At 45.5% G+C, this 26,663-nt stretch overlaps 1 protein-coding gene across 4 annotated transcripts in view; it reads left to right on the top strand.

The window, feature by feature from the left end:
• Positions 1–26,663, top strand: part of NUCB2 (nucleobindin 2) — a 450,013-nt gene that overhangs the window by 8,757 nt on the left and 414,593 nt on the right. For 3 of the 4 annotated variants that reach the window (XM_085648079.1, XM_085648080.1, XM_085648081.1), the window contains exon 1: positions 3,330–3,435. The exons of the other annotated variant lie outside the window; for it this stretch is intronic. The gene's annotated coding sequence lies outside the window, so the exon portion shown is untranslated. Of the gene's footprint in view, positions 1–3,329; positions 3,436–26,663 lie in introns of those variants that run through there. 4 annotated transcript variants of the gene reach the window in all.

The raw sequence follows: 26,663 nt of genomic DNA, 5'->3' as shown, positions 1-26,663 counted from the left end.
GTGGAGCTGTTGAACCCTTGTAGTGGAATGGTTTCGCAGATGTCTGTTTAGATTGCCTCGAATTCTGCATCTGATTCCGCCGACCAGTGGAAAGTGGATTTGTTCTTCAGCAACTGGCATTGGTTGTGGGTCTTGGTGGTGAAGTTCTTGACTATAGAATTCCGCCAACTCGAGGAATGATCGTACTTCATCCTTGGAGCTTGGTTTGGGTGCCGATTTGATAGCTTCGACGTTGGCTGTCTTTGGAGAAATTACGTGTTCCCCGATTTCATGCCCCAGTTATGTGACCTTGCGCAGGCCGAATCTGCACTTTTCCAATTCAATTGTGAGGACATTGTTGGACAGGGTGTGCAGGACTGTTCTAAGGGTCTCATTGTGTTCTGGCTTGGTTCTCCCCATTACTAGGATGTCATCCTGGAAGTACAGGACATCGCGGCAGTCTTTGAACAGCTTGTACATTTGTTTTTGGAATACTGATGCTGCGGATGGCAGTACGAAGGGCAGGCGCATGAATCGGTAGCATCCGAATGGGGTGATGAACGAGGTCAGCTTCCTTGACGAAGGGTAGAGTAAGATCTGATGTTACGTGGCAGTAAGGTCAATGTTCGAGAACCACTTGATTCCGCTCGTTTGAGCTAGCATGTCGATGCGTGGAAGCGGGAACTAGTATATTTTTGTTTAGTTCTCGAAGGTCAACGCACAGGCACACTTTTCTGTTAGGTTTGCGTGCCACTACCAAGGGCGCCAGCCACTCTACGCTTTCGATGGGTTCAATTACTCCATTGGCCTCCAGGCATTATAATTCGAGTTGCACGGCTTCCCTGCAGTTGAAGGGGATGTTGCGTACCTTGTGACTGATGGGGACCACCAAGTCTTTAAGTTTTTAAGTTGAAGTATTTTATGAGTGAACTTAGACAATTGTCCAATGGTCCCGCCAAAGACGTTGGGGAACTCTTCACGAAGTTTGTCCACGTTGGGGCCGGGGCTTTCGCCGGTCATCAGTACTTGCGTTTTTCCGCCGGGGTTGAGCTGGATGCCCAGTGCTCCTTGTTCGATCCATCCTAGGACTGAGGGTCCTGTTTCTACCACGTACAACTTGCCCGTGGTCTCCCGCCCCTTGAACTCGAAGTGTAGTCATCGGAATCCTACCATGGGAATCTTTTCACCTGTGAAGGTGACAGGATGTACATCCGTAGGATGTAGGTGATGCATTAGTGTGCTTGCAAAGTCCTTGTCCCATGTCTCTCTTTTTATGATTGTGAATGGGGACTCTGAGTCCGCCACCATGGAGATCTGGATCCCTCCTATGGACATGAGACAGGACGGTTTCCTCCTGTAGGTGCAGTCAAAGCCTAACACTTGGTCCTCTATGCACAATGCAATCTTCGTCTTCTTCTCCTTCTTTCACGTTGGTCTCCGAGTCGTACATGACACACTTGACTGCGTTGCTGCGGGGTCTCCACCTGCAGACTTTACCGAAGTGTCCAGTCACGCTGCAAAAGGAGCACTTGACGTGGAAGGCAGGACATTGTTTGTCATTGGCCATGTGCGTCTGGCTGCCGCACCTGTAGCAGGAGCTTTTCGAATCGTGGGAGGACCGGGGAGGGCCTGTCGAGGTCGTCATGAGGCGTCGGCCAGACTTGTGTCCCGTGGAGGAGCCTGGTTTGTCTCTGGGCGTGTCTTTGTCGCTTATCCTGCACAGTCAGTTTTGAGTCCTCTTTTTTCGCTGCCGCCGCGCATCTTTTGTAGAGTTCCGCCTTTTGGACGATCGCTATGATTTCATGGAGGGGCGCCTCCCCACTCACCCACAACTTCTCCTGCACGCTGGTGTTGGCCGTGTGCATTATTATTTGGTCCCGTATCAGGTTGTCGTGCAGGTACCCAAACTTGCAGTTTATAGCCAGTTTCTTGAGTGCTGTGACGTAGTCTTCCACTGTCTCCGTGTCGCTTTGTTTGCGTTGAAAAAAATTGTATCTATCTATGGCTATGCAAATAACCGGTTGGTAGTAGCCGTCTAAGTCGTCTAACGCGTGTAGGAATACGTCTTCATCTGCGGCTGCTCTTGGCTTCTTGACCATGTTCTCATACACTTGTACACCCTCCGGTCCGAGATTGTGAAGGAGTATCTTCTTCCTGCGTTTGCTAGAGAACGCTTCTTCGCCTTCGTCTTCTAGGGCCGATAGGTAGTTCAGAGAGTACCCCTTCCTGTCCACCCATTTCATGGCAGGTTCACCAGGCTTAGGGAGGAACGGCACGGGGTTGGTCTGGGCGCACATCTTGCTGGCCGGAAGTGTGTCCTCTTGGAAGGGTTGTCGGCGGGGTGCCCGGCTGACAGCGGTGGCTGAGGTGGTGGGACCTGCAGGTGCACCTGGTGGGGCTCACTCCGGCCTTCCTGTGCAGCCGTGTGGAAATCCCGGGCACGCTGGCAGCATTGGGGCGCCTGGGCTGCGTCTTCTTTAGTACGCAGATAGGTGAGAGGAAGCTGCGTGGCCCATTTGTGGTGACCGTTGAGCGCCGCCCCCCCTCTGCAATTCTGGATGCCGCGCCGCGGAGTTCGAAGGGTGCACCGCCTCCCACGATACCATGAGGCGCAGCGCAGATCACGTGGGTGCAGAGCACTAGACAGTAACACCACACACTTACCTTTTGTCCAGAATTTTTTACCTGAATGTTGACCCTCTGTCCTGAATATTTGTTCTGAATTATGACCCTTTGTTGTGAATTTTTACACTCGCTGTCATGAATTTGTACCCATGCCAGGTGGTCATTCTTTCGGCAGAACATTATTTAAATGCAGATCTATTGTAAAAATCTATTCAACACGAAGAAACCATATATTTTATATGACTAAACCTAATACAACTGAACACATATATTTGTAACGCTTCTAACTTTGCCTTTTATTTGAGACACTCGCACAGCTCTTTCTCGCTTTGATCTCCTCGCCAATCCTGTGTATCATTCTCTATTTGCTTATCGCTTTCAGCACTATGTACCATCGTATCCCACAGATTTGCATCCATTCTATTTCTCCTTTTCTTCACAGAACGCAACGTGGCCCAATTAGCCTTGGGCACGCGTTTTTATTTGTGCGCATGCGCATCTCATATAACTCGAAACGCCACGAAACTAAGTCGCAGCCGTGTATTTGAGTGGGTGGTGAGCTAGTTTTGTTTCACGTGCCACCCAGAAGTGTGTTTATAAAACGTCCGCTGACTTCCAGGTGTTTAACTGAAACCTCACAAGGCATCACACACTTCCATAAACACAGGTGAGCCTGGAGCACGCGCACTGAAGGGCCGTCAAACGTCAATCCGTAACGTGCAAACGTCACAGGGTTTATCCTTTCATTGGACCCGGTTACTGAAGTTGTGGAGAAAATCAGTTTCCCAGTAGATCGGTAGCACTGAGCGCGGAAGAGTAACGGCAAGGAAGGTAAGAGACAGGTGGAGGGACGTGGCAATTTAACTTATGTTTTCTGTCCCTGTCATAATAATAACTGGCCGTATTACGTCGTCGTTGCAATCCTCGACCCCACACTAAATACCCAATGAACAGTGAGTGCCCTCGATGTAATTCCTTGTTCTCACTACGTCAATATTTCTATAGCGTTATCCGTCATTGCCATCCGCTGTTGTGCAACTACTCCACACGCCTTAACGACACCCACTGTGTTCCACTGGGATACCACTGACTGTCCTGCTATCATCCACTGTCACTTGCTGCCCCTTTCCTCTTCCCTTCACCGTCACTCACTCCAGCTTGGTAATACCCGCTTCGTCTTGCTATCAACTCCAGTGCGCTGTCACTTGGAGTCATGCTCATCACTGTCATCCCACTACATCTTGCTGACAAGCGTCTGTCCCTCATCAACTTCTGCACTCCCCTCCTTGCTGCCCACCTTTCGCTTTTACTGTCTTCTTCTCATTTTGCTAGCCAGACTGTCTCATTCCTAACGCCACACTGCACCACAATGTACCTTGCTTTCACCACACCCAAATCACTTAAACTGACCGTTAATTTAATTCCACTAATGTCATCTGTTGCCCCCGCTGCAGTCACTGATAACCACGTTTTACATTACATTTACTGGAAACATCGCCGCCTACCACTACCCGTTATTGTCATAATCAGCCCATTGCTGTCATCCATGGCACTTTAATTTGGTCTGTCATGCCTTGTCCCTCGCTATCAAGTCAAGTCAAGTCAATTTATTGTTTCCAGTTATTAAAAACTATTACAAAATACAATAAGATACATTCATTAAAATACTCTTATTTATACCGCTATAAAATCAAATTGTCCATAAATTTATTTATACATTTATCTATGTAGTGTTGGTTTAAAATCAACTTGTCCATAAGTTATTTGAACATTTATCTATATAATGTTAGTTTTGAGTTTTTCGGGCTCTTTTATCCCCCTCTGTTCCACTTGTTGTAGGAGGGATTGTACATGTCTCATATATTTAACCCCCCTACAGGCCAACATGGGAGATGTTCCATCTAACCATTGAATAACAGCTTGCCTGCATGTGCGAATATTCAGTTTGTTAAAGATGTTTTTTAAAAATTGTCTCCTTATGTCCAATAATGCTGGGCAAGCGCATAGCAAGTGGGGTAGTGTTTCATTTTTATAGCCGCATAAGCGACAACAGAAATCCATATAGCTGCCTTTATAAGTTAATAACAAATCTTTTGAAAAATGTAAGCCCAACCGATATTCAATGTATCTCTGTTTTAATGTCACGTTAAAATGACTTCTTAGATAAGACTGCGGCTTTATCCCAGAATGAGTTTATTACTGTCCACCCATGTCGTCGCTTCGTGATTAATGATTGATCTTCCAAAAACGACATCCGTTTGACAGCATTGTTTATTATTTTATTAAAAGTCGGTCTATCTGGATTAGAGTCCCATAATGGTTGAATTTCAAGGACCTTCAAAGATTGAGCCAAATAATTTCCCCAACTGCCTTGCGTGTCTTTACTCAGCTGGTTTCTTATTTCCTTCCAGCATAGACTATCCAATGTTCCTTCTTTGGATAGGCGTATTTTGTGACAAAATTTTACAAAAGTGCCCCTGCTACAGAACTTCTGGTTCAGAAGACCAAATTCTAAGCGAACCTGGGCCGGTGAGGCTGATTTTGGAAGATTTAAAACTGCTTTATATGCCCTCATTTGAAGGTTATTTAACAGCCCCGCCTCTTTACCGCACCAGGTTACCAAAGCATATGACAAGGTTGGCAAAATCTGTGATTTCATCACGTTTAACTGGTGGGTATAATTTGGGCAACTCAACTTTTTTTGTAGTATCCGGTGTGCATAAATCAAAGAGTGGGTTTTTGCCTTTAGGTCTATTTTGAGTTCTTTGTTCGATGAACCTCTTTCTATTTTTAGACCTAGATATTTATATGATGGTTCTTCCTTTATTTGTATTTTGTTTGCGAACCATTTAAATATCAGTTTTTTTGTATCAACTAAACGGACCACTTTAGTCTTTTCTTTATTTAATTCCAGACTTTCGTGCTCCAGATAGATTACCAAATCATTAATCAATCTTTGGAGTCCTATTGGGGTTTGGCTCAGAACAACAATGTCGTCCGCGTATTGCAGAAGGGGGATTGGGATGTTTGCCAACTTCGGCGGGTGGCCTTCTGCTATCTTCATATGCTGTGAGATGTCCGCCATATAAAGATTAAATAAGCTTGGGGCGAGGACGCATCCTTGTTTTAGGCCCTGTTGCGTAATAATTTCGCCAGTAGTACTACTGCCGTCTCCCAATTTGACTCTTGCCCAAGTGTCGCTATACAGATTTTTTATTGCATCCAACAGGCTCTTTGGTATTCCCCATAGATTTAATTTTTTCCATAGTCTGTTTCGATTCACTCTGTCGAATGCTGCTCGTAGATCAATGAAACATGCAAATAATCTGGTCTTCTTTTTTTCTGCTTTTCCTTTTAGGAGTGCCAAGGTTGTTAAATTTGTTAAGGTGCCCATTTTTTACCTAAAACCTGTTTGAAACATAGGTATTATTTTTGTTTCCTCCATCCAATCTTGAAGGTGCTGCAGCAAACATGATCCATATAGTTTTGCATCCACATCTGTCAAAGATATCAGCCTGTAATTTCCAGGCTCGTTATGATCGCCCTTTTTAAAAATAGGGTGTATTATACTTCCTTTCCAGGACTTGGGCGTTTTATTCTGGGTATAAATCCAATTAAATAATGGAGTTAAATATTCGGCCCAAAACTCAGGAAAGTGTTTGAAAAGAGCGTTTGCGAGTCCATTTGGTCCTGCTGCACCCTCTGTTTTTAAATGTTTTATTATTCCTTTTAGCTGTTTAGCTGTCACAAGGGTGTCTAGGTCCAGGATATTAGCTTCTAACGCTTTAAATACGCTTGTGATAACTTTTCCAGTGTTATTACTAAGTCGGTTCTTTTTGCCCGTGTTTGACATCCTTTTGTCCTCCAGTTGCTGCTCCTGTGTTTTGAGCGAAGGTTTTTTTTGCTCTGATTCATTGGAAAATATTTCATACTCTTTATTATTATGACACTTTTGTACGCTCTTCCCACCAGCGAACATATTTTTAACGTGCTTGATCCATTTATCTTCTCCGATTCCTGCCTCTTGTTTTAGTTGGTTACCCTTTGTTAATTTGTTAATTATACCCCAAAATGACCGTCCATTTTTATTCTTTCCAGCAATTAATAATTTAGTCCAGATTTCTTCTTGATATACTTTTTTTGCTTTACTTAGCATTATCTTGTATTTATTTCGCATTGTTCTTAGTTTTACCTTATCTGGATTCCTTCCGTTTTTCATCATTATTACCTGCTTCCGAACTTCACGGGAAATTTTCTTTTTTGCCTCCCGGAGCGTAAGATTGAACCATGGCTTCATTCCACTATCTATTCTTCCATTTTTTAATTTTTGAACTGGGGGGTCTCTGGTTATGGAGTCACATAAATTTTCCCAAGCTTTTAAAGGGTTTTTTTTATCTTCAATTGATTGTATTAACAATAGATTTTTGAATTTCTCCATTACTGGTTTAATATCTTTACCACCCCATTTCAGTTTCCGTAAATTGAATTTTTCCGTGTTTTGAATAACTGTTTGTTTTTATTTTTTGAGATTTATTTACTGGCATTATGATTTTGGTAATTAAAGGAAAGTGGTCACTTTCTGTCCTTTGCTCAACATCAAATGCGTTTACCTTTGGTAGCAGGTTATTGCTCATTATTATAAAATCTATAGTTGATCGCCGTTTACCGCTTAAAAAAGTTGTTATGGATTTATCCCCATTTGTGTTCCCATTCAAAATTGTCAGGCCCAGCTCTCTAAGTTCTTGAGATAAATATTTATCTTTCACGAGGTTGGTATTAAAGTCTCCTGAAATAATTAAAAGAGTACCATTCATATGAAGTTTGCAATGCTTGAAGGAGGGATATTAATATTATAAGTCTTTCCTTTTTCTGTTTCTTTTCTGGGTGTACATATACATTAAGCACTAATAAGTTATAAATCTGTACATTTGAATCAAACTTTGCTGTGAGTTTTATTGCTTGCAGCCAATTAGCCCCAGTATCTATCTCTTCCGCTTGCCATCTATATTGCTGAGAGATGTATACTGATAGTCCTCCTCTCGGGTGACCAAATTTTGAGAGTTTTTCAGCTAAGATATGAAACTCTATGTAACCTGAGATTGATACTGGTCTCTGGTTCCAGGTTTCTTGAAGTAATATTAAATCCTGTTGTTCCAAAAATTTCAAGGTTTCATGATCTTGTCCCATATTACTGAAACCATGGACGTTCCAAGAGCAAATACTGATTGTTCTTATATTCAACTCACCGAAATCGTCTCTAATTGCCCGTTTTTTCCCTGATTCCCCATAATTATGGGGTGTTATCTGTAAGTGGTTAGGAACTCTTTTGGTTCAGTGTTTTAGCAATCCAGGACCAGTCTGTGCTCTTTTCCAGCCTACTATCCTGGTCCTCTAAGGTTGTCTGTTTCATGCCTCTTTGGATTATTTTTTGCGGTGTTACTGAACAAGCATTTTTTAGGCATGATCTCTGATCTTGTTCAATTTCCTTTTCTGTAGATTCCTTTTTAATGGCTTTTAAAAGAGGAAATGGGTATTTTTTCCGTTGAAGACGTCTTAACCCAATACCCCATGCTTCAAAGATCAGGCTCATTGCGAGTATCCTATCCACTATGGTCTTTGAAGCCCAAGTAGTCAGAGTTTCTTCTATATCTGGATTGCTTGCTTCTGTTTTAAATTCTACTGATATCAGGTCTTTGGATGTTATTTCCTCTAATTCTGGTATTTCTTTAAAAAGTCGCAGTAAATTCCCTCTATTCAAGACATCTTGACCACCAGTTATCTGATATGCCGGTGTAAATAATAATTTTTCAGGGCTTTCTCCTTGTATTTTAGTTACTAGTGTCTCTTCTTTTTCCTTTTGTTGTTGGTTCTTTGATTGGTCACCCTTAGCTATTATTGTTCTGCTCGGAATTTGAATATTTTTAGTTATTTCTCCGATTTGTATTTGTTGTTCTATTTCGCTTAAAATTGGATGCCATAGGCCCGCCTGTTTCCAACTTTGTCTCTTCAATATTATGTTCAAGTATATCACTCTTTAAATGTATCGCTGTTTGTGGACACTTTGAGGATTTATCTTTTTGTGATGTCTTGCATGATCTCCCATTTTCATTTAACTTTATTTTTATCGGTGTTCTTATCCTTTCTTCTTCACTATCTTGTCTCCTGAGGTTCCGTACTTCATCACCTTTGATAGTTAGTTGTTCCTTTTCTCGTTTTATCCTTTTGACTTTAGGAGATGAACTAATCTCTGCCCACTGCATTTTTGTTTCCCATTCTCCTGAGTTTTCTTTATATTATTGTCGCCTTCAATTTCAGTTCGGGCTTTGCCTTGTGATTGCGGAAGTTTTTTTATTTGATTTTTTTGTTTTTTGTTTTTTTTCTTTTTTTCCTGCGCATGGTTTACCTTTATTGGCTTAAGAGATTTCTGTGATTCGTTAAGGAAATCATGCCCATTCTCTATCCTTATTTGAGTTGGATGCTCCAAGTTATTTTCAGACAGAATTGATGAAATTTTTTCTGATAACCGTTTCTCTTGTTATTTTATTAAAGATAGGAAAGATCTGATATTCTCCTTTCGCTGAGTCCTCCCCTTTCTGGCGCGTTTTCTTTGTCTTTTTGTTAACTTTACATGTGAATTGTCCTTTACTCTTTGTGAGTCTTCAATTTGGAATAATCCTTGATTTGAATGTTCGTCATGTATCAATTTCTTTATGTCAGAGCTTCTATTCCATTCTTTTCCCTCATTTTGGCTCACGCTTTCCTCATTTATCTCTATATCCTTGCCGGGGCTCGTATGTTTGTTGTTCCCTAGTGATGTTTGTACTACCCCTAAGATATCTTTTAGGATATCTGGTAAATTTGACAATTTATCCACCAATTTGCCACACACGCAAGTAGGTTTTGAGGCATTTGTATGTTGTTGGCCCGAATCTGATCTTCTAGATAAGAGGGTTGTCATATGATCCAGCTTGGTATTTATGCCTGAGATATGGCTTGCGATAAGATTTATTAAATCGATTTGTACATCCATTTTGTTTGACTGGAAATTCAAGGCCCTAATTGCCTGATCCAAGGTATTTAATAGTGTCTCACTCCACGGGATCTTTTGATTCGTTCCTGGTAATATTTCCAGCACGTCTGACACCTCTTCCAGTCTACTCACCGAAGAGATCGTGATTGGGGATGTCAAATTTAGCTTTATTGGCCACCCTTTGTTTTTTTCATGTTTCTCATCTGATGCAACATAGTTTTTGGCTAGACATATTGGTGTCGATTCCAGTCTATCTTCTTCAATCTTTCCCTTTACCTGTTCCTTTTCTCGTTGGTTATTTTTAGGAACACCTTGTGTTTGAATTTGAATGCATTGTTCTATTTGAGAGTTGGGTTCTATTAATCTGTCCGGGGTTATCTCCTTAGATGTTAAAACGGCTGACCAAATTTCCTCTAGCGCAATTATTTGATCTTCCCCGGTTTTATTCCCCTCTATTATAAAGCTTTTATCTTTAGCCTTGTCTTTGGCCTTGGTCCTGTTCTCATTTTTTGTAGTTTTCTCCATTACTGTGGAACTCTGGTTATGTATCTGGGCTGTTACCACAACTAATTTATTATCTTCTGTTTTCCATTTTTCCTTTCCAAAGGATTGAGAAATTTGTAACTGTTCCATTGAGTGAGTTGGACTGTTCTCAATGGAGATTTTTTGAGCTTCTTTTTCATCCTTCTTGTTCTTTACTTGCAGTTGTTCATTTTTACTGTTATTTATCCTTAATGCTGGTACAATTGGGCTTGGCAAATGGGCTTGTTCCTGTGTTTGCCCATATATAGCCGCCATTGGGTCCTTTAAGAAAAAGAATTTTTGAATCCCACTTGGTTTTTTTTTGGTTGACGATGGTTCAGGTGCAGACACTAGTCTCTCTCTTTGTTGTATATCCTTCTCTTTTTTTTTTCCCATCTTAGATGACCCCTGTTCTTTTTCGTCATCGTACCCTTTTTTTTTTTTTCATTTATCTCCTGCCGCACTCTCCCGGATCTCATATTCTCCCTTGTTGACGGCAATTATTATCACTTCTCCTTATTCCTCTCCCCTCCTTGTCCCCTCTTGGTCTTCTGGTCTCCAATGCTCCGACCCCCGTACTAGTTTTTCAGGGTCACCGTCCACAGCCGGGGAAACTAATGAGGACAAACACGACAACTAACTACCTAGGCTTCTTTGTGGCAGAGAGGCGGGGAGGTTGAGGAAACAGTGAGGCAGCTAGGCCGGGGTAACCGACGGCAGGAAAAAGCGGAAAATAAAAAAAAAAACACGGGTGACCAAGAATGATTAAGAGTCTGCTCGTTATCCCTCCGCCTCCATCTCGTTGGCTCCCCTCATACCTCGTACCTCACTTGCTGCCTGACTCCACTCCACTCCACGCCTCCTCCTGTCTCGCCCGTCTCGCTCGCTCTTCTTACTCCTCCGTCTGCTCCTCCGTCCGGTTCGGTTCTCTCTTCCGGCTTCAGGTTCCAACTCCTGACACCTGCGTCTCAGATCCCAGGTCACAGGTCTGCTACAATGCTGATGAGGTGCGTGATGGCCCTGTGAGTGGGAGGCCAGGGATCAATGGCCGTTAGTGCTGGTTAGGTTAGGCTCCGGCCAAACTGGTTGCTCCTCCACGCTAACGGGCACTGTCGGAGGACGCCGTTCGGAGCTTACGGCTCCGCGGCCCCGCTGTCAGCTTCGCTATAGGCTCCGAATCTGCCAAACAAACACAGCCCAAAGCCGCCGCCAAAAGCCTCGCTCGAAACCTGCGGATCGCAGCTCGCAGCTCCGCACTGCTCTGCTCCTCCTCTGAACGTCACATGCTCCCAATCGACCTCGCCTCCTATCAGTACTCAACGCACATGTGTGTCCCTCGCTATCACACTGGTGTCTGGTAGATCGAAAGATGAGTATTAACTAATTCGTGACGTAGAAAAAAATAAAATGCAGTATAAATGCAAAGATAGGTGAAGTAGAGAAAGATGAGGTAGAAAGAAGGGAAAGGTAGAGCGTGAGCCGTGGAAGACAGCAGGAGAGAGGAAGAGTAAGTTGCAGCGAGGTAGAGAAGTAGTGCAATGTAAAGAGGATCATTAATCTAGGGAGACTAAGATGATAAAACAAGGGATAAGTGAGGTATAGAAAGAGATCTACGTAGGGAGTTATGGCTAGGTAGAGGTAGGCAACGTTGGTGACAGAGAAAGAGATACACAAGAGAGAGGCAGACAGCGCGTGGATGATCCTTGTGGCTATACCAATCATTTCCCCGGAAGGGGGGCATGAAGGTGTGGGCCTTGGCAAGTTGACCACTTTGTTCATTTTTAAAAAACATATCTGCATACCAGCATCTATACTGCCCGCAGCTAGTAATTTCAATGAGTTAGCTCGAATGTTGCAAATGCTGCTTGGGCGAGTATGGGAGGTTCTACCACCCAAGAAATTTCTGAAAAGTAAATGTAAAAAATGGAGCATTTTAAAACACATTTTCTTCATATAATACATTTTTCCTTTATTGCCTTTTTCTTCCCCTTTTTTGCTCTCTCATCCTATCACAGTAGCCCCCGCTTTCTGTAACCATAACATGACTTTGTGTCTCACCTCTCCTTCAATTCCCTTCTTGTTGCTCTCTCCTCCACTTTCTCTTCCTTTCTCCTCCTCCTTTTCCTCTTCCTCCTCCTTTTCCTTCCTTTCTCTTACTGCATTTCCTTTCTCTCTCATTTAGTCCTTTTCATTTCTCCTAGTTCACTTTGTTCACCATACCTCCCCCCTGTCTCCCTTCTACTCGTAGCCCATCACCTGGTGCTCTTGGAGAGTCTGGTTGGTCAGCCCATCTCATCCTGTTTCTCTAGGAACGTCTGACTGATCAGCCCCATTGTATGTGTTACTCTAGAAAAGTCTGACTCGGCAACCCTACTTACTCTGCACTCCTCTCTCACGCCTCAGAAGACACTGTACATGGAAATTGTTTTGTTATGTATCCTTTATGTAAAATTGGATGTGTACTTTGTATTAAGTTGTTACATGTGAGTAATGTCTCCACCGTACATACCTCATGTTTTACTGGGCCTGTTGCTTTTGCTGTCTCGCCTTCTACTGTTCGGATTATGACTAATTGTAGAGTCTTCTGGCTCTTTTCCTTGTCCATTTGTGATGTCCTTCCTTCTTCTTGCGGACTAATTTGGTGTTCATTTATCTGTTTTAGAGAGAAGTTTCTCTTGCTGCGTCGTATCCTTGTTATGCCAGTTTGAGTTATGGACACACTTCTGCTATTTATGGAACTGGTGTACATTTTTCCCTCTTACTCTCTCCAGATTTCCTCTGAGATCTCTGCATTTTAATGCCGAGCCTGTACCTTTGCTAGCCCGTTGATGTTGTCCCAAAACTCATTGCTGTTAGGTAGTTTGCTGGTCTGCAGTAGCTTTTCCCATAGCTCTTCTTCGAACCTCCGTTTAGCTTTCCGACAATCTGGTTTGTATAGTTTCCTCGTCGAGTTTAGTTGGGCTTTGCCAATTTTTTCCCCTTCCTTTGGTACCAATGCCAATTATCTTACTTCCCTGGTGATTTTTCTTTTTGCTTCATGCAACTCTGTGCTGAACCAGGGTCTACTTACTATTCCTCCGATCTTCTCTTCCTATGTATGGTATGGGTTTTGCTGGGAATTTCGTTAATAAAGCTCTTGTTAATGCCGCCCAGTCCAGTTTGTGCGGGCGTTGGCCATTTTTTCTGTCTTTCAACATTTTTTGCATGCTGCTAGACCACAGCCATTATTTGCTCCGTGAGGACCTGTAGAAGGTGATCGCTTTCTGAGTGAGAGTATTTGAAATTGGCTCACCAAAGGAAATATGTCTTCGCCCACTGTAGTGTAGTCTATGGTCGATTGACGCTTTCCATTAAAACGTCATTGTTGCTGGGCTGTCCTCACTTGTTTTGCCGTTCAATATCGTTAGGCTTTGCTTTTCCAACTGTGTTGTAAAATTGGCTACAAGATCCGTGCCTGATTGCTTACATTTTTGTTGTGCCTGAAACGGTTTGTGTTCCAGTCTCCAGTGATTATCATATTCCCATGTTGATATAGGTTTTGCATCAGCTTTACTAAGTCCATCAGGATTGCCATCCTTTCTTGTTTTTTTGCTTTACATGGGTGTATGTATACGTTTATAATGAGCAACTTCTTTTCTTCTGGGTTGCTATTACTGCTTCCAACCTTGATGACTATTAACTAGCTTACTGCTAAGTCTATTTCTTCCAGTGACCACTTGTACTTTGTGGAAATATATATGGACATACCCACCCCCTGGAGTGTCTGGATGAAGAGGTCCTTTCTGCTAGTGTGTAGTACTCCAGGAATCCAACTGTGGGTACTGATTTTAGGCTCCTTGTTTACAGTAGTAGAATAATTTCAAAGTTTTGGAGGAATGACCTAGTTTTGTTGTCTTGCGACATTACCCATAAGCCATAAACATCACATCAACATATGCTGATGTGTTCGTGTTTGCTGGACCACTTGATACTGTAGGTGAGTCTCTTTTCCTCAACTTGGTTACTTGTATCAGGACCAACTGAGATCTAGGGCCTTAGGGATCCAGGTCCAGCCTGGCTTGGCTTCTACTGTAGGATCCAGCCGGGCCTGTCTTTGCCCTGCATGAGGTGAGACTTATGCCGGTATTACCCGAGGATTGGGAGAGTAACGTCTAGCCCCTGGTAAAACTGATTTGACTGATTTTTGTTGCCCTGACTCATGTTAGGCGTGGGTGATTTATTTATTTATTTTTGCAACAAAGGATAAGGGTATTTGGGGGTCTGATATTTTTTTTAAGTGATTCTCCAGCTTTGGAATATCGAAGTGTAGGAGCAGACTAAGTCTACAATTTCTTTTGTTTTCCAGGTTTGTAAGGTTGATTCCGTTTGGTGGCTATTTTCTTTTGGATGAAATTCTACTGTTTATAAGTCAGATGATGCGATGCCTCTTAGTTACGGGATCTCCCCGAACAGTTTCAGAATATTTCTTCTATTTAGGATGTCCCGATTACCTTGAGTGAGATATTCAGACTGAAACAAGAGTTTGATTTGGCTGTCCCCGATTCTTGATGATGTTTCCTGCAGGGAGTGTGATTGTTGACAACTGAATTTGATTGTTTGTGGTTGTCTAACTGGGTCTAAGCAAGATCCAAAGTGATCCCCTTTTGTGTTGAATTGGGAAAACCTGCTTTCCCTACGTGCTGTAGACCTGTTTGAGTAATTGATTCTTCCATGTGAAGCTCTAAGGGGTTTGGATGCCAAATCCGATCATAGCCATTTGTGGTAACTGATATTGAATTCTGTCTTTCGTTCTGAATATTTAGCTTAACTGAATTACAGAGTGGCTTTTGGAGTGTAGCCGAGTTTGGTGAGTCAGTGTTTCCAGGCTTCCCTCCTTGAGTGAGTTGATTGCTGGTTAACTCTTTCCTTTGTTTCCGTTTGCCTGACGGCACTGTGCTTGTTTACATATAAATGTCACCTCTCAGTGATTGCCCCTTCTTGTGTTAGATTCGGAGAATTGTTATTTATGACTTCTTGTGTTTCCACCTGTCTACATTGGTTGAGTTTTTGTAGGCTTTTGTATCTGAAATGATTTATTGCAGGGAACAGTCTGATCTGTGACTACCCTTCCTGAGCCATTAGTGCGATTCAATGATATGTTGGATGAAGAGAGTTATTTTGGTGGCTTACTGTGGTGCACAAATATTGGGTAATTTTGTTTGAAGCCTTTCGATGCCGTATGCAGGTGTTTGTGCCTTGCCTTCCTTGCCCTCTTTCGTTGCTTTTTGTTAGCTAGCTGGTATGGAAGGTGGAATTTTTTAGAGGACTGGTACCTGTCCCGCCTTTGCCTGTTTGTTTTGCCTCTTTCACCATTGCTGTTTCGGTTGGGAACTGGCATTTGCCGGGACCTTCCTGTGGTACAGAGTCTTCTGATGGTACTGATTTTGAATTGCCTATGTGATATGTATTGCTTTGGTCACTTTTGGGGCTGCCCCTATTTGAATGTAAAATTAGTGAGAAGATTTCTGGATGCAAAGCCAGCTTGTCTATTATTGGGCTGCAAGTACAGGTTCTTGGTGGTGGCATTGATGGAAGGTGAAGGGCTTCTTGGGCCGTTGTTGGGGCTTCGAATTTTTGGTTGATGCCGGCAATATGGACAGCAATGGGGTGCATTTAATCCATCTGAACGTCAAGCTTGTCTGTTTGGAAGTTCAAGACTTCAATTGTTTGCTGTAGTGCTGGTAGTAGTGTTTCCCACCATTGCGTATGTGGGGTGCTTGCCTATTGATGTAAATTAATCGATTTTACTTGTTGATGATATTGTGAAAGATGACTAGGAGCGTTATCTACTTTTTGGAGATGGGCCTTGCTCTCCGTTAAATTGGGCTATTGAGGAATTTGCAGTTGAAGTTTATTTTTAGGAGCCACGTTCATGTTGCTTTCCGAGGCGAAGTTGTTGCTATGGGTTTTATCTTTGGTGACTTAAACTGATTTCCACTGATGGCGACTGTGATGGTACTTCTTCCTAACCTGTCTTTCTGGTTTGTGTTGCTCAGTTATTGGAAAGTGGGGCATGGTTGGACCTTATGTGTGCCATACGGGCTGGATTTCGTCAGTGTATAGTGTTTTGCATTCCAGTGCTTGCAGAAGGTCTGTATCATTTGATAATGAGAGTGAGCATGACCATGTGTCGTCCATTTGAGAGTCCTGTACCGCTCTGTTAGCGTAGGAGTCATTAACTGTGATGCATTTGGTTCCTGGGTGAATTCCTGTTATTGAGTCATTTACAAAATGTTTATTTAAAATAGGTGGCAGCTTGCTGGCTTGCACCTGTGCTATTACCTGTAAAGTTTTGCCGTGTGCAACTAACCCCTGCGGACTGGGCTTCCCTAATACTTGAGGCATCCAGGTTTGAGGTGGGCTTGTTTGGGGTGCCTTATCTGTGCTTTTTCTGTCAAGAGACTTGTTGAGTCAGAATTAGTGTGCTTGTCTGGTTTGAATTTTTTTGTGGGGTGATGGGACAAGGGAGTCTTGGCGCTTTCTCCTGCGTGGCGTCTTTCAGGAAAGAACATTTTTTATTGTGGGTTTATTTTCCTAAAGTAGGATACTATTATTTCTAGGGGGGAGCTACTACGAGCATCTCTTTTTGGGTTTTCACTTTTTTATTGGTTGTGTTTGTCTCCCTTGGCGATGCTTGCCTTCGGGGCTTGTTAGTCGGTGGTTGACGGAGCTTCCCCGATCTCAGGGTTTTCTGGGGAGTGTCTGTGACTGGTTTGCAGTTTGATTGGTACTGAGGAAGTTTTCACGTGCCTGTTTTATTCTGCTGTTTTGCTGGTAACTTCAATGGTGGTGCTTCCTGTTGGTAGTCTCTATAAGGACTAGTGTGCAGTTCTGGTTTGGTGGGTTACTGCTTTGCAGCTATTCTTGGTGTTCTGCAGTAGAGGAGCACGAGCGCACAGTGATGTTTCGTGAGCTGACCGCTTTTCCTCGCCTCTTATGCACTGCACTACTGTGCAGGGGACTAGTATACTGAATTTGTACTGCCAAGCTTCTTGGTGTGATATGGTAGAGGGGCACAAGCATGCAGTATTTTGTGGGATGACTGCCTTGCCTCTAAAGTTCTGTGTTATATAGTAATGAAGGACACTAGTACACTATGAGCTGCCAATAATGTTTGACGTTTTAAGGTCTCGCCTAGCGCAGCGCACATGCTCTGCGGGCTCTTGGAATCACTTCAGACTTCCAAGAGCCTTCTCCGTGTGGGTGTGCCTCCTCCCACACATCCCATTGGCCTTTGCCTGTGGCTTTCAAAAGTTAAAAGCACGAAAATGGCCAAAGACTGGTGCATGTCCCGCCTTCCCTCAAAACTTTCACTCCCATGGCCTAGGGGTTTCGGGAGCGAGCAGAGGTGCAAATTGTGCTAGCTGCATTCCTCCCTGATCGTTAGCTTGGCTTCCTCCCCGCGCCCATCTGCAGGGAAGACAATTAGGGCCTTCTCACTGAAAGGCTCCTCTTGTGTTGCTATGTTTTGATCTTCAACCATATAGTCTGCAACCTGATCCTCTCTGCGCCTTCCTTGTTTGGCTTCTCACGTTCCCACTGCCTTTTTGTTATTCGTGCTCTTCATCTGCCCCAGTCCTCTCGCAGGGACCTTACTGTAGCTTGTTGCTTTTTTGTAGCTCTTTGTTTCCTTTTTTCGTCGGGCATATGTTTAATAATAGTGTCCGCATCTTTATTGTTGCGCAAATCGTCCGACTCTAACGATGTCGCATTAAGCTGGATGTAAATACTCTCCCTAAAGCATTGAACCGTTGTTAACTTGTTGTATATGGTCAGCAGTTTGAAGATTTTAATTCTGTGGCACAGCAGCGTCCAGCTGATCGCCCCTCGGCGCTTCCAAAACAAAATTAAGAACTTTCTTGTTTAAAAAAAAAGAAAAAGTTGTTAAACCTTTCAGCTAAAGCCATTGGCCACAACACTAGGGTATGGGAGTGAAAATGCGTGTTTAGTTTGAAATGCCCTGAGGGAAACAGTATGCAAGCTGCGTTGTTTTTCCACTCTCCAACTTTTATGAAATGCATTTGTTGAGGCCAGCATTTTTCCCTCAAGTTCTATCGTTTTTGTTGTATCGCACATCTGATGATTGCCCGTTTCATGCGTTTCCCACCTTATAACCATGCCTCCCTGTCTGCGCATTGTGGGGTGACACCGTAAACCCTTACTCTGACTCTCATTGCTTGCATAGAACTTGCTGTGGAGTTTTCTAGGGATTCTCCTGCATGATTTCGTACCATACAATTAGGACTTATTGAAGGACCGTACTCCTTTCAAACCATTTGACAGCCGTTTCTCATGTCCTTTGCCTTTTACATTGAAATGATGTAAATGAGGCAAATGCTTCATACTAATTTAAAATTGATCCGGGCCACGCGCTGTGAGTAGTTGGAAATATCTCAAAGGCAACTCTGCAATTATTTTGTAGTGGTTAGGTGCGAGCACCGAGCTGCTCCTCTTTGTTAAGACCCAACATGCATCTGGTGTTCTTGTGCTCCTGTGTAGACAGGGTGTGGCTTGGCAGTTAAGTATAGACAGGCCTTCTAGTTAGATCAAGATTGTTTTGCATGGGGAGGAGCCTAGCGCTTGACCAAGATGGCCGCGTGAGCCCTGAGCTCCCGCTACCCTCGCGCCCTCCTGCAATCATCCTGTCCTAAATCCTGATTTTCATGCACGGAATCCTGCAGATGATTCACAGCTGGGGCGATTGACGTTGTCCGGGCTAAGATCGCCCACCGGGGACCGAAGTTGTGCGTGGCGGAAGATTGCGGCCTACCTCCGAAGGATGCCAGGGGCTTGCGTTGGCAGGATGCCCGGCCACTAATTGAACAACAGCGGCCTTGGGAGGTGTGAACTGACGGATGGGACGCCGCTGCACTTTCACTTTCGCGCCCTTTGTTTGCTCTGGGCTGGGAGTGCTCCGTGCAGGCCCTCTATTGCCTGGAAGACCTCCACTCGGTCCTGACTAGCTGCTGAAGTCCTAGTTGACCCTGTTTCCTTTAGCGGAGTGAGTGACGTCCTTTTGCGACTGACCGTCCTGCTATTCGAGATGTCGACCAAATCGGAGGCAGACAGGTCGAAGTCTAAGACTACCAGGCGGGGCGGCTATACCCAATCCAACAATATGGATCGTTATGCCCAGCAGAAGGGGTCGCCGGGTGGATCGGGACAGTCGCTGGAAGCACAGAAGGCCGATTCATCCCCAGCCTCGGAGTTATCATTGCAGGATATCAAGGGGGCGATAGATGGGATGCAATCTTCGATTGGGCGGCAGTTCGAGACCCTGGCGCACAAGGTGGACATGATCTTGGTCGATGTAAACTTGATTCGTGCGGACCTGGGCAGAACCAACGAGCGGGTCAAGTCCCTGGACCTCCAGGCCACTGGCCTCGCGGACGATGTCTCGGAACTTCAGGCCGAGGTTCGTAAGTTACGAACCTCGAATGACCTCTCTGCCCGCCGGCTCGAAGACTTTGAAGGTCGGGCCCGGCGCAACAATGTGCGCCTTATTGGGGTCCCGGAAACTTCAGAGGAGCTCTCCGTGGATTTACTCGTCGAGGATTTGGTGGTGAATCATCTTGCGCCTAAGGGCCTCGGCAAGTTTTTTGCGGTGGAGCGGGCTCACCGAGTGCCTGGCGGACGGCCTAAGGTGGGAGCCCCCCCGCGGCCGATTGTCGCCCGGATTTTTAATTTTCGGGATCGGGACGCTATCCTGCAAGCATCGAGGGTGACAGGCCCGGTGCCTTTTCAGAATGCCTCTGTGAGCTTTTACCCTGACTTCACCCAGATGGTGCAGAAACAGAGGCAAAGTTTCCTGGGGGTGAAGCGGCGGCTTAGGGAGATGGACCTGAAGTATGCCATGCTTTTCCCCGCCAGGCTACGTGTGGTATATGAGGATCGGACTTTCTTCTTCGAATCACCGGACATGGCAGGGGACTGGTTGGATGCATTCCCTCGGCGACAGCCCGGCCGGGACAGCGTGGATGGAGCGGAAGGCGACCGGGATGGACAGAAGTGATACCTCTGGTCTCGACCTGTTTTGACTCAGCCCCGGCCAGTGACTCGCACCTTACTGCAGTAATGGGAGGGCGGTGGGGGGAAGATAGGAGCTCTTTCCTCCCTTGGGGTACTTTTTGTAGATTTGTGTTTTGATAGGGCGACAGGCACACTGCAAGTTGGGGGGGCTTTGTAAGCTGACGCAGGTGTGCAGGAAGGGGGGGGGGATTCGGGATGTTGGGGTTGTTGTTTGGGGTTGTTATTTTCTTGCAAGGCGTAGCAATGGTTGTCAGTATTGTCCGATTGTGGTTCTCCGGGGGGGATGGAGGTCTCTTTGTGTTCAGGGATGGGGGATAGGGGCTTAAACATAATTAGCTGGAATGTTAATGGCTTAGGGGATCGTATTAAACGGGGGATAGTCTTGCAATTCTTGAAACGGACCTCGCCAGATGTGGTCCTCCTGCAGGAGACCCACCTTATAGGGAATATGTGTTATGCACTTAACAGAAAGGGTTATAAATTCATTGCTCACTCGGGGTTTTCCTCGGGCTCCAGGGGTGCGGGCATACTTGTTAGAGCTTCCCTACCATTCGAGGTTGACTCCACCATTGCGGATGACAGGGGGCGCTTTGCGGCTGTGGCGGGGAGGTGGGAGGGCAGAACGTTGGTATTGGTTTCTGTTTATGTCCCTCCGGCCCTGCAGGCCTCCACGTTTGCCGATCTGGGCAAGGCCTTGTTGGAACTCCCCGATGGGATGCTAGTGGTGGGAGGAGACTTCAATGCGGTTGGTTCTGGAATGCTCGATAGGTACCCGCCCAGAGACACCGGGGGTGCTCAGAAGTGGCTTCCCGACTTTATTGATACTTTTGGTCTGGTAGACTGTTGGAGGCTGCGGCACCCCACTCAGAGACAATATACCTTCCATTCCGGGGCCCACGGGAGTCTCTCTCGGATTGATTACCTGCTCACTCTGGCGGCGCACGCCTCCTTGGTATCTGAGGCTAGGCACATGGCACGGGGCATATCTGATCATTCACCGGTGTGGGCCCGTCTGGATATTGGCCGGGTGGCGGGGGGCAGGGTAGCTCCCATTAACCCCTGGTACTTTCGTGACCCCAAGCTGCGTAGTGCGTTGCTGAAGACAGTTGACCACTATTTCCGAGATAATCGGGGTTCAGTTGAATCTGCGGTGTCCTTGTGGGAAGCTTCTAAGACTGTACTGAGAGGGGAGGCCCTGTCCTTGGTAGTGGCCGCTAAGCGGCGGAGAGACGCCGAGGTGATACAAGTAGAGGACGAGATAGCGCCTTTAGAAGTGGCCTTGGAAGGGGATGTTGCAACGTCCACACTGCATAATTTGAGCTTGAAGCAATTGGAATATAGGGATCTGGTGACGAACGCCGCCAAGACCCTCAATAGGGAGCAACAGGGTCGATTGTATGACGTTGGTGATAAGGCCGGGAAATTGCTGGCATGGCTGGATAAAAAAGAGCGTGTTAATCGAGTGGTGCCGGAGTTGTTGACAGATGGGGGAGAGGTTGTCACTGATCCCGACGGTATAGTTCGGTGTTTCTCGGACTATTTTCGTACGGTATACACCTCGGTCTCGGATAGGCCGACTGCGGACTCGTGTGACCTTCTGCGTGACATCGCTCTGCCCTGCCTTTCTGCCATTGATAGGGATGACCTCGATGGCGATATCACTGTAGACGAAGTGGCGTGTGCTATCTGTGCGTTGCGCTCCGGTAAGGCTTCGGGCCCAAACGGTTTGCCGATAGAGCTGTACAAACTTTCTCCGGATAAGTTGGCTCCTGTTCGTGGAGGCGCGGGGGAATGGGTTTCTTCCGCTCGATCAACGGCTGGCGACGATTGTGGTAATACATAACGACGGAAAGCCCCGGGACAAGTGTGGCTCCTATCGGCCGATATCACTTATCAACGCCGAGCCGAAAATCCTTGCTAAGATCCTCGCTAACCGCCTGGTCCGGGTGCTTGGCGACTTGATCCACCCGGATCAGTCGGGCTTCATCCCGCACCGTAACACAGCTCTGAATCTTAGACGCCTCCATGGAGTGATTGCTAGGACGGGCACGATGCGAGAGCCGGCTATTGTGGCGTCCCTCGATGCCACGATGGCCTTTGATACGGTGGAGTGGGCATACCTGTGGGCTGTGCTAGCCAAGTTCGGCTTCGGGCCTGGATTTGTGGGATGGGTGAGGTTGCTCTATGAGGGGCCTCTTGCAAGCGCCGTGGTGAACGGGCGGGCGTCGGCACCGTTCGAGCTCGGGAGAGGCACCCGGCAGGGTTGTCCCCTGTCGCCGTTGTTGTTCGCCCTTGCTCTTGAGCCGCTGGCGGCGTGGATACGATGGCACCCGGACATACGTGGGATTCGTTGGTCGCCTGACCACGAAGACCGTATTTCACTCTACGCCGACGATATTCTGCTATACCTCACCTCGCCCAAGAAATCTCTGATAGTGGTTTGTGACGTCTTGGCCTCTTTCGGTAGAAACTCTGGCCTAGTCATTAATTGGGGGAAGTCATACTTGTATGTCCTGTGTGGGGATGTCCCGCCTGTCCCGCGCAACTGCTCGATCCAGATAGCCCAGCAGGGCTTTTTGTATTTGGGGATCTACATTTCCACCGACCCCATTTTACGCTACGAGAAGAACTTGCTCCCTCCCTTGGCGCGTCTGCTTCGGGACGTGGCGGGCTGGCGGCGGTTGCCGCTTTCCCTCCTTGGCCGTGCCGCTCTGTTCAAAATGATGTCTCTTCCCCGTTTCCTTTATGCTCTGCAGAATACCCTTGACTTGGTCCCGGCCAGCTACTTCCGTGAGGTCGAAAGCCACCAGCGCGCGCTCTTGTGGGACGGGCGTCCGCGTATAGCGATCGCTAAGTTGACGCTTCCGTGGTACGACGGTGGTATCGCGCTTCCAGACATTCGACGTTATTACTGGGCCACCCAGTTGAGCGCGATTAACCATGATGTATATGGTCCGGCGCTGAGCCCCGGCTTCGCCATGGACCGATGGTTGCTACGTGGGGGTAATTACCACAGAGCGCTGTACTCGAAGTCGTCGGACTTCACCCTTACGGGGCCCACCAGGGTGGCCGTGCATGTATGGAAGGTGGCGACGGACTCACTGGGCTGGAAGGGTAAGCTTACCCTTGCCACCCCTCTGTTTGACTCCGATATTCTGGGAAAGCTTTGGCATACAAAAGGGTCTGAGAAATGGGACCTGATCGGCATATCCAGGGTTGGAGACCTTTTGGTTAAGGGTAGGATAAAGTCATTCGAGGACCTGCAGAAGGAATACGAGCTAGGGAGCACGGAGTTCTTCCGATATGCTCAAGTGTGCCACGCCTTGCGGTCAGTCCTTGTAGTAGGGGAGAAGGTGCCTGAGTCCTCTCCGTTGGAGGACCGGATCCTGGATGGCCATATGCCAGAGAGCACGATCTCGCTCATTTATAAGAAACTTATTAATGTTCGGGCGGATCTTCTTCTAGGGTTGCGCGATCAATGGACCAGGGATGGCCTTGAGCTAAATGATGAGGATTGGCAGTATGCTGTTTCTTCTCCCAAAGAGGTCGCTATCCCCGCGCGCCTGCGGCTGGTGCAGCTTAAAATACTCCATAGGGTCTATGTGACGGAGCCCAGGCTGGTCCACATGGGTTTCTCTGAGGAGGGCTTATGTAAGAGAGGCTGTGGTATGGTGGGCACCTTCCTACATATTATTTGGGAATGCGGTGCGATTATGGAGTTTTGGAGGCGAGTCCACGAGGTGATGGGAGAGGTGACGGGAAGTGTCATGCAGCCTGAGGCGCGATGTTGTCTCCTGAATGTCTGGGGTCCTACTGACCACAACGCGGCACAGACTCAGTGGGTGACCCTAGGGAACATGGTAGCCAAGCGCGACATTGCTCGGCTGTGGGGCTCTAATAGGCCTCCTACATTGACAGCGTGGATGGAAAACATGGATTGGAGCATGTTTAGGGAGAAGACAGTGTACTGTGCTCGAGGGCGCCCTCGGAAATGGCACTCTGTATGGGGGCCATGGAACCAGTACAGAGGGGACATATGCCTGCCCCCAGACCCGGACCCGCCTGAGGAGCAGCTTTCCCCTTAGCTTTCTTTCCGGCTTTAAGTTCCTTGCTGGTATGTGTTTGTCTTCTTCAGTCTCTGACTTCCCCTCCTTTCCCTTACTATAGACCTGTGTCTGTTGGACGAAATGGGGCTCGTCCCCCCTGGGGGGAGCCTCTATTGGTGCTTACAGTACTTATCGCCTTGTTTGTGTTTAGGTTTGGATTTATGTTTATTTAAAACAGAACCTTTGATTCTCCTGTCAGTAAAATGTGGACGCAAGCACGTGTTGTGTCTCTAAAGCTGCCGTACCTCCGGGTTGTCGGCTGAATAGCTGTGTCACTGATTTTTAAAATAAAGGTTTTCAAAAAAAAAAAAAAAGATTGTTTTGCATATGGCTACCCACTTTTGAATTCCTTTTATGGAACTAAAATGACGAAATGGCATGCCACAAAGAGAAATATCACGGCTAAAGGGTTTCCATCCATCACCTGACCTATGTTGAGTAAACCTGTTGAGACACTGTTGGAAATTGTTGTTAATCAATCAAAAGCTTTATCCGGCTAAAATGATAGCCATAAAGTGCTTGCTGGCAACAGTAAATATTAAGAATTTAAATTCAAGTAAAAAACAATGTGTAAGCATATAAGCACAATTTAAACATTTTACACTGGCTGTTTTGCCCTTGTTAAAATAATCGCCTTATATACCTAAAAAAAAGAATCAGACAAACGTCAAGAATTCATTACTCCATGTCAGTATATTTATTCCTGTGGTTAATAAGCATTTTATTAAATTAATCATCTTCTAGCACACCTCAAGGCTCCCTAGTTACTGTAAAATTTTAAAAAAAACATTTTTGTGTATCCCATATGTAATACGGAATATTGGGATTTAAAAAAACAGTTTCTGATGTTTAGTGTAAAGCGTGCAAAATAAAATATACTGCAGTGTGCTCTGTCTGGATCGGTCATCACATTGACACATGGGAAGGGTTGTAAACCATGAACTTTCAATGGAAAATGCCAGCATAAAACAAATATGATTAAGGCGCAGCCTTGTAAGGAGAAATCTATGCCATCCATTTGAAATGTGATCAATAAGCCTCTCGAGCCGGACTTACATTTGCATTCCAAAGAGGCTTGCAGGACTGCCTGAGATATCATTAATCCTTGCGCGCATTGTGGCACCAATTAAGTAATTGGCCTTTCTCCGAAACCATAGTAAGATGCAAAGTATTTTCTGGATTTGTATACAGCTCAGCGATTTTTTTTTTTCCCCCCCCCATATCACCGAAGGTTTGCTTAACAAATGTCATCTAGGGAATGTTCAATACACGGTTCAAGGTGAAAGACTCCAATATTACAGTCGTAGTAAAGTGGGCTTCCTGGTTTCTCCATACTCTTCGCCACAGCAGTGGGGGTTGTAGTTTGATGCAATCCTCCACAAGCCTAAACCAGCCTCTGCATGGCAAGAAATGCTGGTTGAGGATTGTGGTAGAGCCTAAAGTCTACGTAAACATTGGTTTCCGACCTTTTGTGTGTGGCTAACATCTATGTACCCACACACTCTGGCTCCATATGTACAGACCGAGAGGAATTTGCTCTTAAAAATTTGAACTATCTCCTTCACTGGCTTGTTTATACCCCACCCTTTTATCAAAGTGAAAAATAGAATCGACGACATTGGAGGGCCCTTCTTGTTAGTCAAAATTTCAAATTACTTACTATATCCGTAGGTATTCCCAAGTAAGTGAAGTTTTGGACTGGCTACCTCCTCTCCAGGTAAGGTAGGTGAATGTCTTGGATTTAGAATACTTTGGCCCACTTTTTATTATAAATGATTTAGAGAGGTTTGTTTTCAGCCTAGCCTTATAGGGTGCCCTACTGCCTTTTAATGTTTATTCCTTGCTATCTCGTGTCCAGCCTGACCAATCACAATCATTTTTATTTTCTCAGATTTTATTTCTAAAGGTATATCATTAATTAAAGAAATGTGAGGTACTCCGCATTGTAATCTCAAAGACTGTTATGATATATACACACATACATCCCACAACACACATCATATCACAACTCACCTCTACATTCCACACCATGCCAGTGCCCTTACATCACTACACTAAGCAGAACTTGCACACAAACTTTACAGTACTTAACACCGCAGCTACATTGCTCTACAACATACCTTAAAAACATTGCCAATATATCTGGCTAAACACTTATAAGGTCCCAAAGGCGAGACCTATTGGCTATGCCAATGCTTGTTTTTAATTCAGCTTTGTGTCAATGATATTAGCCCTTTATGAGGGATTTGATTTCCTGTATCGAGATTGTGGGCTCCTAGCACTAGTGGCTGCTAGCCCCGTTATCCAGTTTTTCCACTGTGTTCAATAGCAGT

This window comes from Triturus cristatus, chromosome 3_2 (genome assembly GCF_964204655.1).
Source record: "Triturus cristatus chromosome 3_2, aTriCri1.1, whole genome shotgun sequence".
In the NCBI taxonomy this organism is placed as follows: domain Eukaryota; kingdom Metazoa; phylum Chordata; class Amphibia; order Caudata; family Salamandridae; genus Triturus; species Triturus cristatus.
The sequence above is the reverse complement of the archived record's forward strand: the minus strand, read 5'-3'. Positions and strand labels throughout refer to the sequence as shown.